Source organism: Anoplopoma fimbria, chromosome 21 (assembly GCF_027596085.1).
Source record: "Anoplopoma fimbria isolate UVic2021 breed Golden Eagle Sablefish chromosome 21, Afim_UVic_2022, whole genome shotgun sequence".
Taxonomy (NCBI): domain Eukaryota; kingdom Metazoa; phylum Chordata; class Actinopteri; order Perciformes; family Anoplopomatidae; genus Anoplopoma; species Anoplopoma fimbria.
In genome coordinates, this window is record NC_072469.1 from 3,016,056 (window position 1) to 3,032,802 (window position 16,747).

Below are 16,747 nucleotides of genomic sequence, written 5' to 3' on the forward strand. Positions count from 1 at the left end.
CATTTTCTGATATTGTTTCCACTCGGTTTAGCAGGTGATCTAAACATACTGCAAAGATAGATCTAAAGTGACCTTTGAGATATGACATCAATTGATAAAGTCAGCACCGAGTGAATATGTGGCCATAAGCCAAGAAAAATGCACAAATTAGTAAATAAAAACGTTAAATCAAGACATCGTCGCAGTATACGGCTCTGGTAGCATCAGCGACCTGTCAATCACAGTAAGCCCGCCCTAAAGCATACCCTGCTTTATGGTCTGTTTGACTCTAAATGGAGCATCATTTACTAAATGAACATCATGCTGTATTGAAGAAGACTTGAAACTAGAGATTGAGACCATAAACTCATGTTTACAATGTTTACTGAGGGAATAAATCAAGAGAGAAGTAGAGTCATTTTCTCATAGACTTCTATACAACCAGAGGAGTCGCCCCCTGCTGGTCAGTAGAGATATCGAAGTGTTAAAACACTTCCGCAGCCACCTGGTTATAAATCCAACGCACCCCTTTCCTCAAAAAGCTGCGCGCTTTTCGTTCTGCACTCGCCGAAATACGACCTCTCGACGTGTGAACTGTTTTTGCTGCGTCATCATCTTTGCAGCTAATGTGTTCATGATTTAATTGTTTACTAAGGCACAAAGTTCTTCATAGCCTCTTAATTTTGCAGATTGACGCATTTCACTTTAAAATGCAGGCTACAAAATATTCTTTCTAAATTCATGATGTTTCCAGAGTCAGACATGATGAATAAATCGTTATAATATTGACCAAAATAACCCTAATTATCATATTTTTTTTGTCACAATCAAGCGGCCCTATTTTGAGGTGAAAGTAGTCCAGGTGAAAAAAAAAACAGACATGCAGACATATAAAAGCAAGAGAGCAGATTAGATATCTGTCACGCACACACATCCACACACACACACACACACACACTCCCATCCTAACAAGCCCTGATGTACATCCATGTGCACACGCATACAGTGTGTGGACTGTCAGTCATCTGATTGATGGGCAGGCTGAGTGCTGCTTGACCTGATAAATATCCGATTAGGAATATTACACACTAGTGTATTGGCTCCCATGTTGTACAGCATGTGTAGAGCTACTTTATCTGCATTAAGCCCCCTGAATCAACATCTAATAGAGTAATTAGCGTGGAGCGGCCCATTCTATCTTTTTAAACAATCTGCCGCGGCTCACTTTGTTATCAGACCCAGCAGAATGCCGATGGAGACCCTGGGCAATGTCAACCCCAGTTTATTACCTTAAGATCAGTGTAAAGATACTGAACAAAATGACTGTTTGCAAACCACAGAGAAGGGGAAACTGATGTGGGCAGTGGGATATCTCCGCTCTCCGTCTCTCAATCATTTTCTCCCACCCATCTCCCCTCTCTCTTTTTTTTTTTTTTCTCTCAAAGGCCGATGCAGAATGCGCTGGCAAATGTGTGAAGGAAACGGAACAAGAGGAACAGACTGGTGGAGGAGGAGAAGGAGGGGTGGGAAGAATGAGAAAAGAAGGCCATGTATTCTGCTTTTGTTCTCATTATTCCTCCCCGGCTGGCCGATATCCAGGCCGCCAGTGTTCCTCGGCTGGGCTTTTGGTAGGAGGGGTTATCAGCGGGTCCGCTGGGGAGCGTCTGCAACGTTCCTCCGTATCTCACGTTCTCAGAAGGCATGTGTTGGGGGGGGGGCTGAAGTCTAGCCCCCAATGTATGGCAAGTCTGGTCGGCCTTTCCCTGGCACCGTGTGCTGGGGAATGAGGAAAACGATGTCTTTTTGGAACATGAATTAAGTGTCCTGACCCGCATTGCAGGAGTGGAGTCAGACAGACTGAAGGGAGCAGGGAGGGAAATGGAGCGAGAGAAGAGGAAGTGAGAGGAAAGGTGGAAAGCGGCAAAGTCCCGTCACACGCGCTAGGTTCAGTATCTGCAAAAAAAACAACCCAGATACAGTAGAAATAAAGAAAAAACGATGTCAAGCGATGTCGCAGAACAACCGCTGAGCTTTATACAAACAGATGTCTCACCACATCGACTGAGAAGGCTTTATGGGGGATGGGGGTTGATGTTGGCTGGGTGTCTTTGTGGGCTTCGATAAACAAAATACAGTCGCTGCATATTTCACTCCTCCTGCGCCGGTCTGTCAAGCTGTTTGTGGTTCAAAAACACAATGGAGGGTTTGATACAGTGGATACTGTTTGGCAGCCGTTCATAAAGACGCTTTCACCATCTTGTGAAGATGCTTGTGAACTATTTTCTTGTTTTGTTTAATTATGCGGTGGTGTGCATCACTTTGCCACAGCTTAAAGGTCCTCACATACCTGGCCAAAAGAAGAACATCTCGCAGACACAAAGTCTAGTTGTGTAGTAGCATGCTAGCTCGTTCACTTGCCAGTTAGCATACTAGCTCTCTTGTATTTTGTGAACATTGGTTTCAGTGCTGCAACTAATGTTTTTTTTTGTATTTCTGACAGTTTACAATTATAAAACGGGGGGAAAAAAGCTAATTCTTGTATCTGAGAAGCTGGAAAAAGAGCAATTTTTTGATAGAAACCATTTAGATTTGTACAATTCTGAGTTGAGCAGCGATTACCTTGGCCTTTAAAAAAAAAAGTTCCCTTTGTATGGTGGCCTGACAAGGGCAAGCACTCGACGACAGTGCAAAGCATTTCCATCAGGGACAACGTGCTTCAGCTTCAGAGACAGGAGGAACAGAGCGTGCGGTAAAAAGAGACGACATGAAAAGGTACGTATTTTCTTTTTCACATTTGTTTTTTTAGAATACTATGAAAGAGCAACAAATCAAGCTGTTGTATTTTCCTGCAGCCCATTTTCCATTTTCATTGGTGGTATTGAGTTTTGCATGTGTTTTTGAACTGGCATCGTTTCTTTGGAAACTGAAAAGCATTTGTTTTGTAGGCCATTGCAGTGTGTTCGACCTTGTCGGCCACCGTACATTTGTGTCGAAAAAAAAACAATCAGTGAAGCTGCTGCTATTGTTTTTTTGGATCTGCTTTGTAGGATGATTCAAGGCACTCCTGTCATTATTCGAACAAATTCAAATCCCAGTGTTTTGTTTTAACGCCCTCAAGATGTGATTTTTTTCCCCTGATACACTTAAAATACGCAAAAAAAAGTTTTTGTTCAAATCAGATGGAGTTACCGTGACAACACTAAGGGGCAAACGGAGAGAGAGAGAGAGAGAGAGAGAGAGAGAGGTGAGTGAAGGAGAGGTAGAAAGCGTCCTGTCAGAGCAGCGTCAGCAGTCAGGCCTGGAGACGGGCCCATCCATTACGCTACCTGTCTCCCAGAGGCAGCCAAGGCATGCCCCGCTTTCCCCTTATGAGGCAAATTGCGAGCGGTTGAAGCTGGAGGTTAGGTCCCCTCTTTCTCTTTTCCCTCGTGCGTTGCTGTTTATAGCACACACACCCCCTCCCTCCACCACCCTCACCCTCCTGTCTCCCCGTCCCCATCCCCCTGCCGCTGTGCCTACTTTGCTTGCATAGGGCCCGAGCTGATATGCATTATCGCAGGGCTTTTTTTTTGCTGAAAGCCAGTCACTTTGCATGTGTCCTCTGCCTGGCTCAGCACGGGGATAGATGGGGGGTGGGGTGAGGTGAGGTGGGGGAGGACTCCCGGGTCAACGGCGCGTGTGCTGATGGAGGCAGGTGAAAGTGAGATGGACTGTCAGGCTTCTTAATAACGCCCGCAGAGAAATAGTCTCTCACCACTCTAGTTTTCGCTAAGCCGCAACTCTCATGGCAGAGGCTCTGTTTCCGATCCAAATTTGCTACATGACTGGATGCTTTTTTCACTGCTTTCTCTCCCACTCTCTCTCTCTCTTTATCTCGTATTTTTCCCCTTTTTATTTCCCTCCCTCAACTCCCAGCGCACTCGACTTCATGAATTTACTTAATTGACGCTGGTGAGGAGCATGTGGGACTCTGAGCTATTGATTTGCTGTAGGCTTCGGCATAGTTGGAAATACCAGTTGGTCTCTGGGGTGGACTCATGAAGCTTTCTACCTCGAGTCCCCCAGCACTGGGAAGCCGGCCTTTTTCAATAGATTTCTTCATAATGTCACTGTGGAAAGCTAATGCTTCCAGAGTATGGAGGGCCCCGCCGTCCCTAAGGAGCACTCGCCCCTTGACCACATTTGTCACACCCCGGAAGCCATATTGTACAACTCCCTGCCCTGATAATTCTCCTGACAAGGGACCACGACCGGGAGTAAGTCAGCTAAAGCTTTATTTTGCGACGTCAAAGAATGTCACGGCTGGTTAAGAATGCCGCGGTGCCACATGTAGCCCAGTGGCTACGATAAAAAAAATAAAATGCCTGCTTCTTTACATTTGTACTGTACGAGAGGGACGTTGAAAGAGATGGAGGGAGAGGGAGACGTACCAATATGTTTTTTACACTACTTGGATCTTATTCCTAGTACTGAGCTTGGCTTCTATTGGCACCGAGTTAATTACTCAGATTAATAATGACAATAAGGATTTAGCAACATTGCTAAGAGGAGGCGTGATAGGTCACGGAACACGATCAGGCACGTTCTTAACTAATCCCCGGTGTAGCCGCACTAAATTGGATACGAAAAAATGTTCTGTTGTCAACATCCATCACAGTTTACAGACTTAAGTCCTGGTTCAACTTTGGCCCACCGTACTTGATGTTGTTGCGGGGACTCACGGTTTTATTTCTGATTATTAACGACATTTCGGCTGCGCTCACTTTTCGGTTTCAACGTTCTGCTTCTTGCCCCGTCGGATTTCATCGCAGCAAATGTCACCGTGCTTCCAGATCTCAGCAATTAACAAGACGGGTGTAATGTTGCTCAAACCAATAGGAAAAAAAAAACTATAAACCCAAGTTGTAATAAACTTTTGCTGTGTGACCACGACAGGAGAAAGTGCCAAAGAACGAGTGAGCGTGTTCTTTTTGTTCACACTCGTCTTCCTCGAGCTCCCGTCGCTGGAGGTGGTATTTCTTGAAAAGGAGCCACAGGTCTCGTCTTTTCCCTGCTCGCTTCTCTCAGGGAGCACCGCCGTCATAATGAAGGTGTGTAATAGAACATGACACCATAATTATATTCTCCCAGTTAAGAGGCAGTGTTTACAACAAGCACAAGGCTGCCTTTATTTTTCTCCCTCCTCGCGCTCGCTCTCTCTCTCTTCGTCTCGCCCTCTCTCCTGCCCCGTCTGCGCTTCATATCATGTGCCATTTAATTGCATTAAAAAAAAAAACGCTTGATGAAAAAATGAAAAAAGTAAATTGCTTTAAATTGCCTGTCACAGATTGTGTGGAGTCGCCGTAGAGCAATAAGACTCCGTGCACTGCGCTGGGTGCTGGGTAAGCAAGATTAATGTGTCTGCTGCCAATTTCTCTCCAATGCCCCGTGATTCCACGCTCAAAGAAATGCTTGGGATAACATTTTGAATCAGGACAATTAGCTATTAAATGTATCTATTGGTTTTATCGAACGCTGGGCCACGAGGATAGAGACGGGGACACGGAGAGGCACACAAATGCATTCGTCAATACATATTGGATCTGGCCGGCTAATGGCCTTGCTAGTGCACATGTGCTGTACACACAATGGACCTGCGTGGCATTTTAGCCTAATCTAGACTTAGGAGTGACCTCTTAGATCAGGCCTACTCCCCGTCTCCCCTCCGTCTACCTCTCCCCACCTCTTCCTGTTTTTTCTTTTTCTTTTCCCTAACGAGGGACATGAGCGACACGGCAAAGCACCCTATCGCGCCCGTTGAGCCAAAGACCTCCACAGCAACCTAGAAAGAGCCCCGGGGGTGCAATTAAAAAGCGAGAGAGGAGAATGTCAGCCTGGGGGGGGCGAGCAAGGGAGAAGAGAGGGAGGCCAGGGAGGGAGAGAGGGGGGAAAAGGAGGTTGGCGGTTGGGTTCTGGTGCCACAGGTAACGTGGTTACAATCCACAAAGGAGACCCTTAAAGGCTGCTAATGCGTGGAGGTGTCAGCAGCAGGTTGTTCCACCATCGCTGCTCTTCTTTGGCCTCCTCCTCCTCCTCCTCCTCCTCCTCCTCGTCTCAGACTCAGTTTGTTAAGACAACCCAGACAACTCGGAGGAGGTGTCATTCATTTTTATTTCTGCTGGCCGGGGGAGACTTCCAGCTGAATCCCGAGTGTGATTTGGGAAGACCGCCCGCTCGACCCAAATGTGGAGCTCGCCATTTGTCTTGTTGCCCATGTGGGTTAGTGGTTCACAACTGAGCTCCCGATGGCAAATTACTAGAAAAAACGTGGGTAGCTGGGTGAACTTTTGCTCCGTCTAAAAAAACAAGCTTTGTGTGTCCCTTGTCCTTGCAGCAAGATGGACACAGATGGAAAAAAGAATCCCTGTCAATATATATTGATCTTTTGTTTTGCTGAGAAACAGTGCATGCACTCACTGCAGCATTGTCTAACAAAAAAAACAAAAAAACTTCACCCAACTCCAATCTGACAAACACAGAAGCACATGACCCACAGATTAAGGCGAGGAAATTGATCACTAACGGGAGATTTATTTAGACAGATGGGGGATATTACCACGAATAGAAAATCTGTCTACGGATTGAGGAGGGTAAAATCATCATCATGAAAAGCGGGCCGAATAAACAGATGAAAATCCCCCAGTCAAATTGGAATGCAAAGCTGAACCGGAATTCCTGACTGTAGTGCAAAAACAACAGAGTCCTCGAGTCGAAATTAGGATTCAACCTACGACACTGAAACGGCACCAAGATTTAGCTAACGGCCCCTTTAGTCCCACTACTGCTTCTAAATAGCACATTAAGTTCCCCTCCAACACGTGATACCAACATAGCAACTTATTCCAAACATTAAAGGATTTTATCGGCAAGCTGCTAAAAATCTATCCATAAACAAAAAGAAAAAAAGCTTTGGTATGAAACCCTCATGTTGTGCTTATTACATATCCTGATCACACATGACATACAGGGATGTGAAACTGTGACTGACAGTAATCCAAACAAATTAGCCCATACAATCCCTGTCAAAGTCAGGGGTGTGCCCGCAGCATTCGTCCCAGTGAACCGCTCCAGAGCTCTCTGCAAACACATTACCTTGCCTGGCTGCCCAAATGCATAGCAAATAACCCATATAAATCATACAATCTGGGCCAAGCCAATGAGCCCCCCCCTTCATTTTCCCTGTTTTTCTGGTTATTTCCGCCTGTGCCATCCTTCAGCACAGCTTGCATCACTCAGTCCGGAGCTCTCACAAACCGCCGTCTGAGTGGCCCAGTTTAGAAACCCACCGAGGGGCTCCTGAAGTAACCTTTCCTCTAGTGCACTTGATTTTATGTCTCCACAGTCTGGGCTAAATTGTGGGCTGCCAGCACTCCACACAGTGCTCTGTTTTTCGGCTCACTCCCTCTTCTTTCTCCCTGTTGTCACTTTGACAAAAACAAAGATGGGATTCTACGAACCTGCACCAGTGTTTATGGCTGTGTTTATCATGGGAGCTGCGCGGCGGTTGAAGAGGACCCTCTCAGCACATTATTTTTAAGGGTCCCTCTTCTCTGAAGTCACTCCAGATTCTCTTAGTATATTAGGGCAGCATCATTTTGCTCCAACTCTAGTGCCAAATAATGACTTTCAAGCCCTGAAATAAACAGCGTCATCATAAACAACAGAGACTTTTTTTGCCGTGCACTTTCTGATTCCGCTTCTCAGAATTAATTGACTAAATGGGGAGCTTAAAGTCATTATCTCCCCCTCGCCCGGTTCTCCAATCCCGCGCTAGGGGCTAATAAATGGAGGTTTGATTTCGCTAAATGTCCTCTCGCGAAGATTAATAACGCCTAGCACCCTGGTGGCAAACAGAACAGACGTGGTCATTCCCTGTTCGACGGCAGAACAAATGGGCACGAGACATCCCCGCCGCATAAAGAGCAAAGAAATAATAGCTTAATGCCATTCATCCGGCGACACTTCAGCAGATGAGACATCCTCGGTTTGTTTGCTTTCCTGTGTTGCTGGTCGGAGCACATGTTTTGTCACCAGCAGCCGTGTGGTCCAACACAGCTCTCTTGTGAGGGACTGACAATGGCAGAGGTGGGGGGGAAGGAGGATGGAGGATGGAGGAGGCTCAATGGAGGGGGGGGTCTGGCGGCTTCCTGCTTCCCCCACTGCGGCCTTTGTGGCGGTACACTGGTGGTTACGGGAGCCTCCGTCTCTATGCAAATCACTGTTTGCTTCCCAAGTGTTTGTGTGTGCCATGTTCAGTCAAGCACAAGAGTCTGCTTTTATGTACATTTAGCCCCGCGCAGGCTGGAGCAAAAGGCCAGAGCCGCATCAATGCAGGAATAATATTCACATTAAATCTGGTAATTAAAGGCCATTACTTCTACATCAACGGCGCTGTTTACCTCTTAATAACGTTGCACCCACCGTGGTATCAGATCACGCCGCAGCTGCCAGTTTTCAGAACGACTAGTGCGTCTCTGGAAGCAGATGCATTGATTGGACGGCACAAAAGGTCAAACTTGGCGCAGTGAATTGAAAATCAGAGAAGGAGTTGTGTTCCCACGTCTCAGCCTCCCCGTTGTGACAATTACATGAGCGGGAACGACGTGGAAGCACATTTCCATTCAGGCGTATATCGACTGTAACAGCGGGTCAGCGGTGAGAGACGGCTACAAACACAATCGTCACACAACACTAAATATTGCAGAGGAAAATAAAAAAAACAAAGACATCACACACCTAAAATATGGGCCTAATAAAAGGCTGCAGAGACTGAGGCGTCTCCACCCTAGACTCAGAGTAATGACCTCTCCTACGAGCCCACCATAAAGCAACACAGGGACGGTTAGAGCGCCTGTTTTTACATTAGCAATACTGGAGGCTTCACACGCACTCACTAGCAAGCGATACTGAGGCTTTTGACTGTTCTTAAATTGGACACAATTCTTTCAAACTGCACCCCAACTCAAACCACTGAGGCATTGGAGTGTTAAGAAAGCCATTTGTCACAGGCAGGACTTCTGCCAGGGTATCAGCTCGGCCTTGGGATAAAAAAATGAAAATAAAAATGAAAATTATACGACTACCATTCAAGAATAAGCCCCTAAATTAGTGATGGCATCTGAATTGAATTGCCTTGTAAAAAAAGACATATTTCATTAGAAATGAAAGGGGAGGTATTTGTGTTTGTTGGTATTTTGTTATTGCTGGCTCTTTCTGCACTGCTCTCAATCCAATCACGTCAAAGGGGACACAGGCGTCCTCTGAGACGAACAACAGACGGCCGTGATCTCCTCTGACCTTAACTGCGACTCATGTTTATTTACCTCGGCTGGTTATCCCTGAGGGACGGCGGTCTCATCACTGAAATGAGCGCCGGGATGAGGTTGCTTTTTTTATTGCCACTCACGGGACGACTCTAATGAACAAAGAAGCCCTGATTGATCCGAGTTAGCATTTGATTCCCGAGCACTGCCGAGACTCACGACTCACACGAGCGCCCCCCTTGAACTTTGCTGTACACACATCTTTAATCACACTCACCTTTTTGCCTCGTGGCTGGTGTGACTTCCAGCTTATTTGTAATTACCGAGCTCCTCGGGGGTGAGGTTGGCTGAACAACAGAACCCCGGCCATAGGTCACAGAGAGACACTGTAGCCGGCCATATGGGCTCCGGGGCCCGGGGGGCAGAGAGTGGGTGGACGTCGGCGTTTGGCAACCCCCGGCGAGTCACCAGAATGGTCGGGAAGCAGGAGATTGAATTATTCGGAGACAGGAGACAGCCTTATCGAGCAGCGGCCACATTGCACCGACGTTTTCACCCCAGTTTCTATTTCCCATTTCACACTTGGACTATCGCCAGATAGGATATGTCCAGCCGCCTCGTTTTACCCCCAGATTCAAAAAATGGCCAGCCACCAATCGAAGGAGGGTATAGTGGCGTTATCTATCACCCCCCCCCCCGCGGCACTCTCCCTTCAATCCCCAAACCCCCCCCCCCCCCCCATTCCTCCCCTGTATCACCAGCGAACGGCATGGTGTTATTACAGATAAACAATCAATACTGCATTAACGCGTCCACGGAGCCTACCTGAGTTAAACAGGCAGACGAGGAAAATAATTCAACCCAATGTCACGGGCGGACCTCAAGGAACTAATCGTGCTCATGAACCTATATATATATTTATATTTATATATTTATATATATATATATATAAAAACGTTCAGAATTCAGGCCACTTTCTTTCATTATCCTCAGCCATCATTTCTTTGTGTTTGAGGTCACCAGATACATTTCTTTTCCTTCCTCTCCTCACTGGTCACAGAATGAAAGCCCACTGCATTAAAGAAGTAATACCTTACTTTATAGCAAAGGTGACCATGGATATTGGAGAGCACGGACCCATGCGATCGATTTGGAGCGAGGAATGGAAATTTTAACATGATTCCCGGGCCAGACATTTTAACTCGGGAGTATTGGACCCTACTCTCTTGATGACTGCCTCCAATCCAACTATGCGACTCCATTTCAAAATTTCTGATGACGACTTCATTCAGGGGGGAAAAAGGGGTCAGTGAGAGAGGGGAGCCCTGGTGCCCTGCTGTTGGCTGTGTGGTCCCCATCCCTCTTTGAAAACCTTGTGTGCTGCAAATTTGCATCTACATTCCCAACCATGCCTTTGAAAAAAAAAATAAAGAAGAAGGCTTTTTTTGTTCTGAACGTCTGTGAAAAAATGAAAACAAAGGCGTTCTTATGAGGAGGCCCAACAAATAGTCCTCTCCTCTCTCTCCCAGGCTGGAATTAAATACTCCTCATTCCATCCTCATTCATTAGCCCCCACGCCCACAGCCCTAACACCGTACGGGGGTATAAAATACTGCACACACACACACACACACACACACACACACACAAAATAAAGGAGTTGGACTTGGCTGAATGATTGCGGAGACTGTTTACTAATACTGCTGCTCACTCTGCTTTATTACAGAGTGCCAGGCTTTCCATTACTGCAAAGAGAGAGAAAGAGGGAGGAAGAAACAGAGGAGGGAGCAGACGGAACAGAAAGGAGAGAGAGAGAGAGAGGAGAGACTGCCAATGTCAGATTAAAAGAAGAACGAGTAGAAAAGTAAAAAAATAAAAGAATGGCTCAGTTGATTTACACCTTCATTACTCTCCCCTAACTCTGCTTATTGCAAATCATGATGCTGCTTTATGAGCTGGATCCTCTATTACGACAAGGCTGGGAAGACGCCGCTTTAGTCCATAAAGCAACCGTACAGTAACCGCCACCCGGCAGCGAACGATCCACCCATCCTGCCGCCCCGGCTGCCAGAGAGAGGGAAGGGAAGCAAGACGAGGAGCCGCTGCCGAAAACTTGTTCCGGCGCACCAAACTCCTCCGCTCCCGTTTGCTTTGCTCGCCGCCCCTTCCCCTTGGCCAACACACCCAGATTTTTCTCCCCGAGCCAGATGTCAAGGGAGCACGATTTAGTGGGTGCATCTGCGGCTCCGTCGGGGGGGGGGAAGGAACTCACAGCGAGTGTTTAGCGTTAAGCGAGCGGTGCCATGTTTAAGTCAACAAGCGTGTGAGGCACCGTCGGTGTGTTTACCGTCTCCACCACCACCGCGTGATGAGGTGCTGCTGATGTGTTTACTCCCAGAGCTTTGTGTGTGTTAGATAGAGAACAGAATCTATTTATTTCATTTTTTATTTATTGAACCAAGGGGAGGTCTTCAGAGCACGCTTGCACTTTTTGATTAAATGCGTTAGTGTGTGTGTGTGTGTGTGGGGAGCAGGTCCAAGTGGAAGCGGTGCAGGAAACGCCGGTGCAGGGCCCTAATAAATCAGCAGATAGGCTGAGGCGTGTAGGTGAGTGCAAGGGGTGTCAGTGTGCTGATGTAAACAGTGCGCGGGTGCATGAGACACGCTGGATGGAGGTTTGTTATGTGTATGTAACACACTGCTCCGGCCTGGCCTGTCTGACTCCCATCTGGAACAGCGTTGACAGAAAAGTTGACAGATGCTTCACCAAACGTCCATTATTTATGAGACCGAGGAGGATCCACACTGCATTCTGCAATGTGTCCACTCCACTTCTGACATCCTATTCTGCGTGTGTCCACTTGCACGTGCATCCGATGCCTCCGTGTGCTCGTGGTGGAAGCGGAGTAGCTGAACGTAGGAGGTTTTCTTTGCTCAAATGCACGAGTGGGTTCTCGCATTTTTGTGTTTTTGCACAATCACTACAGACCCAAGTAACCACTCCACCTACCTCTGTGAGTCGAACCCTTGACCTCTGGAGTGTCATTAAATCCCTGCTAGAGACAGGCAGCCCCCTTTCGCTCCAGCATGGAGGACCGTAGACCAGCAAACTCCGGCTCTCTTAAAAACCCACTTAGAGGCTTACAGCTGGGAGGCCCGACCACCCGATTGAATTAAGGCTATGATTAATTGAATCTAGTGGTGAGTAACTTGAGTGACTGATGTCTCGCAGGACCAAAGGTCTAGACACAATGCTTCAGAATAAAGCTTTAGTCATTTATTCATTGACATCACAGACTGTTTCTGTGCGCCTCAGGCAGAGATGGTTGCCTCTAATATTATTGCTTGGAGTGTTGCTTTAAGCACAATTCTACCGGCAACGTTGCTGCTGCCGCTGCCGCCGCTTAGCGTGCCAATGTTAATAAGAGCCACGATATAATTAATACAAATGGAATGTTTAATGCAATTTTTCCATTTCAAAGAAATTCCCCCGGCATCTTTCCCCAACAAACTCATTCAAACCCTCTTGCATTGTCCTCGGGCAAACAATAACCCAAGTTTGGCATTACCTTCATTAGATCAAACCCAATTATTGCACAGCGCTTGCAGCACCGCTGGTTCAAGGGGGTTGGAAATCGGAGGCCCGCCTGCATTCGGCAGCGTGAAGGTCCTCCAGCACGTCCTGCCCCATTTGTGTTTGATGGACAGCGGCATGAGGCAGTAATTGGAGGCCTGCGAGACCCGCACACATCCGTTTGTCAGTTATTCATGTCAAAGCAGTGTTCAGCTGTTGGGTTTCTCAAAGAATGACCTTTTCTCAAAAGGGGACAGGTTTCCCCTACTGTCTGCGAGACGCCCTGGGTATTGTTCAGCCCAATACAGTACTGCTCCGTTATTACTGTGAGTCCCACGTTGCTGCTGAACGCTTGCATTGTGTCCTTCCCCGAGGAATATTTGGGCCCCAGAACGGTACGCACGCTTTGATTCTGCAGGTGTTTTTTCTTTTCGCAGGAGGTCTTTCTATTTCTCTCGTTCGCAACATGCGGTCCTAATGTTTTGAGAGGTAGCAGAACAACGGCAGAAAGCTCTCTTTTTCACTCCGGGGATTGAAAGTAAACAGGACCTTTTGCTGATGTGTTTGCCTGTTCGTTTACAGCACCTTAGAATACATTGTACCTCTACTGGGGAAGGGGAAAAAAAAAACAAAGCTCACAAAAGGCGTTCTGCGGGACAATAGCACAGCGGAGGAAACGGGCGCACAATGGAGTCCAGATATCATTCACAACATAGACAGGAGACCATTATCCACAGAAGGAGGGGCCCCGTCTGAAGGTGACAGGTTTCAGGTAGCTGGAGGAATTGTGCGCACGACCGCTGCCACCGAGACAACAGCCTCCCTGAAGCCTAACCTATAAGGACAGGTTTTTTTGTCAGCGCCAATGCCCGCTGGGTTGAGGTGTTACACGCCATCCGCAATAACCTGGATCATTACTCCTGGAGGCTGTTAGAGGGGAAAATCACATCACTCTGCTTTCAGCGCTGCCAAGAAAAATTGACACGCTAAAAGTCACACAAAGACGCGCCTCGATATATATGCACACGCACGCACGGAAACGGGGCCCGCAAACAAGCCCCGCCCACCGCCGCCCTCTCTCTCTCACACATGCAAACAAACACACACATGTAATTACACACCTGCCATCTATCACAAAGTGTCAGAGGCGTCTGGGGGGCTAACATACCGCGTGGCATCCCAACGGCGTCCCACCAGCCAGTGTTTGCCTGGAGCTGACAGCTCTCAGCGCCGCTGCCTCGCAGGAGGAAAGAAAGCATCATTATCACCTCCTTCTCTCCGTAACTCTCCCTCAAAGTCTCCCCTTCTTCCAACCAAGACCCGAGCCTCCTTCCCTTTCACTGTCTCCATTGTACTCCAGTCAGACGCTAATGCTCCTTGTCCCGTGGCTGGTATTCTCTGATCTCCCATTACCCTCTCGTCATCCCGACAGTCAATATTATCCTCCCTTTGCTTTCACAAAAAAAGTCTCAAAAGTCAGACAATGTTGCCCCCCCCCTCCTTTCTTTCTTCCAACCCTTCATACACTTGCCCGTCTTCCATACACTTATTAACTGGCTGTCATGTTCAGCAGCCTTCCCCCCAGACAGTGTTTAGCGGTTCCTCAGTCCACTTACTGCAGCCGGAGTTAAGCCTCTGGGCTTTACACAGACAGGAATCCAACTAGAGGGGAGAGGCAGGACCTGCGGACATGATCTGTCTGTGCACTCACTCACACTCTTCCTCCTGCACCAGCTACCCCAACGCCGGGACTGGAGACACAGCGTAGGGACATTAGAATGACTTTTCTGTTATTCAGGGTTAGAGGAGGAGATTTGGACAGAATTCCCCATTTTGATAGTCACAATGAATTGACTAAAAACTCATCTTCCTATTTTTTATTATTTAGGGTCAAATTTAAATCCGTAAGATGAACGTATGGAAGTTTAAAGTTCATTGTTTTGACCCAAGGCTTGAAAACTACATAAGAAAGTTGAAAGAAGATCTTATTTTGAAAGGACTGAAGCTTACACAAGGTATTCCTCTTGTTTGTGGAAACATTGGAACAAATGTCTTTTAACCATTGGTGACTTCGTGTTCTCAGATTGTAATGTATTTATTTGTTGTTGTTTTTAGTTTTTTTCTGTTTTGTATGGACCCATGTGTCTGAAATAAAAGTTCATTTGACATAAACAATAAATCTACGGGTGTCATATTTTGTACTTTTTACAGCTAAAGAAGTTGTATTATCATCTCTGTTCATTCATTTATACATCAGCAGAGTCTCTGAAAAACAACTCGTGAACAAATTTCCATAAAAGTTTGGTGGCGCCATCAGCCTCGAGCAGAAGACCGCTTGATAAGATTTTGATAGTGATCTGGATCTGTGATTTCCCCACTATTAGATGATTATTGTTTCACACCCACACATATTGGATATAGAGATTTAATTCCAAATCCAACCCAAACCCTTACTGTACACCTGCAGGGGTCAAGAAATCGATTTCACCTCACATTTAAGAAAGAGAGAGAATGTTCAGCGTCCTTGAAGCTGACTTCCTTCTACTTTGTTTGCCTAATATTTTTAGATGACAGCCGAAAACAGAATTCGACTCGGGCTCAACTCTTCAATGTGTGGTAGCTACAATGTTGCATTTTGTCATCCGCCCCTTCCCCTCGCCACCCTCCACCCTCCACCTTTTCCCAGGGGGTCAAACGGCGTGAGATACGAGACGTGGCCGGTGGATATATACTTCCGCCGCCCCTGCTTTACCGGTGTCATTTCGCCATCTCTGAAATGGTGCCATGGTCTGCGATCCTTTGTTGTAAATCACTATCTCCCACTGTCAGACTGCAGTCTGCCGTACACTGTGGAGGCCTGGCTTTCTGCTGCCTCCTGGGTGACTAATATATCTTGTTAAATTGTGCTGAGAAGCGTGCGGAGAACTGAACACCTTCCCTCTTTGTACCCGAGCTTGTTTGCTTGCATTTGTGCTTGTGTGTGCTACTCCAAGATGTGTGTCAGTCCGTGTGTGTGTGTGTGTGTGTGTCTGGGTTTTTCGTGACTCAATAGGTAAGGGATGGGATCTGACTTCTTTTTTTTTTTTTTTTTTTTAGCAAATATGTTGACTAATCTCCTGGAGTCTGTCGGGGCTTTGTTGGTAATTCAGTTAGATTGCCATTCGGCCAGCCTCCTCTCGCCACCACCACCAGTACGGGGAGTTGTGAAGCTATCTCTCAGCCACTTCATAATGAGAGAAGCTGGGGAGCCAAGCCACAGTTTGAGGGGGAAGAGGGAGAAGAGGAAGAAGCAAAAAAAGAAAAAGGCTTTTGGCAGACTGCATTATTCAACATTGGCAGCAATTTACTCCGTCTCCCACCCCAAAGACATGAATCTAAGTGATTTCATAGTCACATCCCTCCGAGTGTGCCGTAGTGTATAAAAGCTGGACTCTTCTCTCCTCTCCTCTGCTACTCTTAAGCCGTTCACTGTTCGCTATCAGCTTCGTCCAGCACCACTTACACTCACACCACATCTCTGTCCTGACACTTTGAAAAACAGATTTGTGAGTATATTTAGGTGTAATTGGTCTTCTCCTGCACAAAGCTGCGAGAGATAATTACCCATTGTTAAGGGAGGTGTAAATTGTCTGATCCATGTGTATTTATCTTCTCAGCGCCAAGAAAGCAAAGCAGGCCTTTTTTTTTGTGGGATTTGAGCAGACTCCACGGTGACGTTCTACTCTCCCGTGCAGCCGTCTCAAATCCCTTTTGCTAAAACCTGTCGAGGAAAACCACCTCGCCGCGGCTAAACCGCATCCCGGCTAATTGTTCTAAATCGTAGAAAATTCAATCTGAGATTAAGGTTGACCTTCATAGAGAAGGTGACAGATGTGTATAGCAGATGTAACTA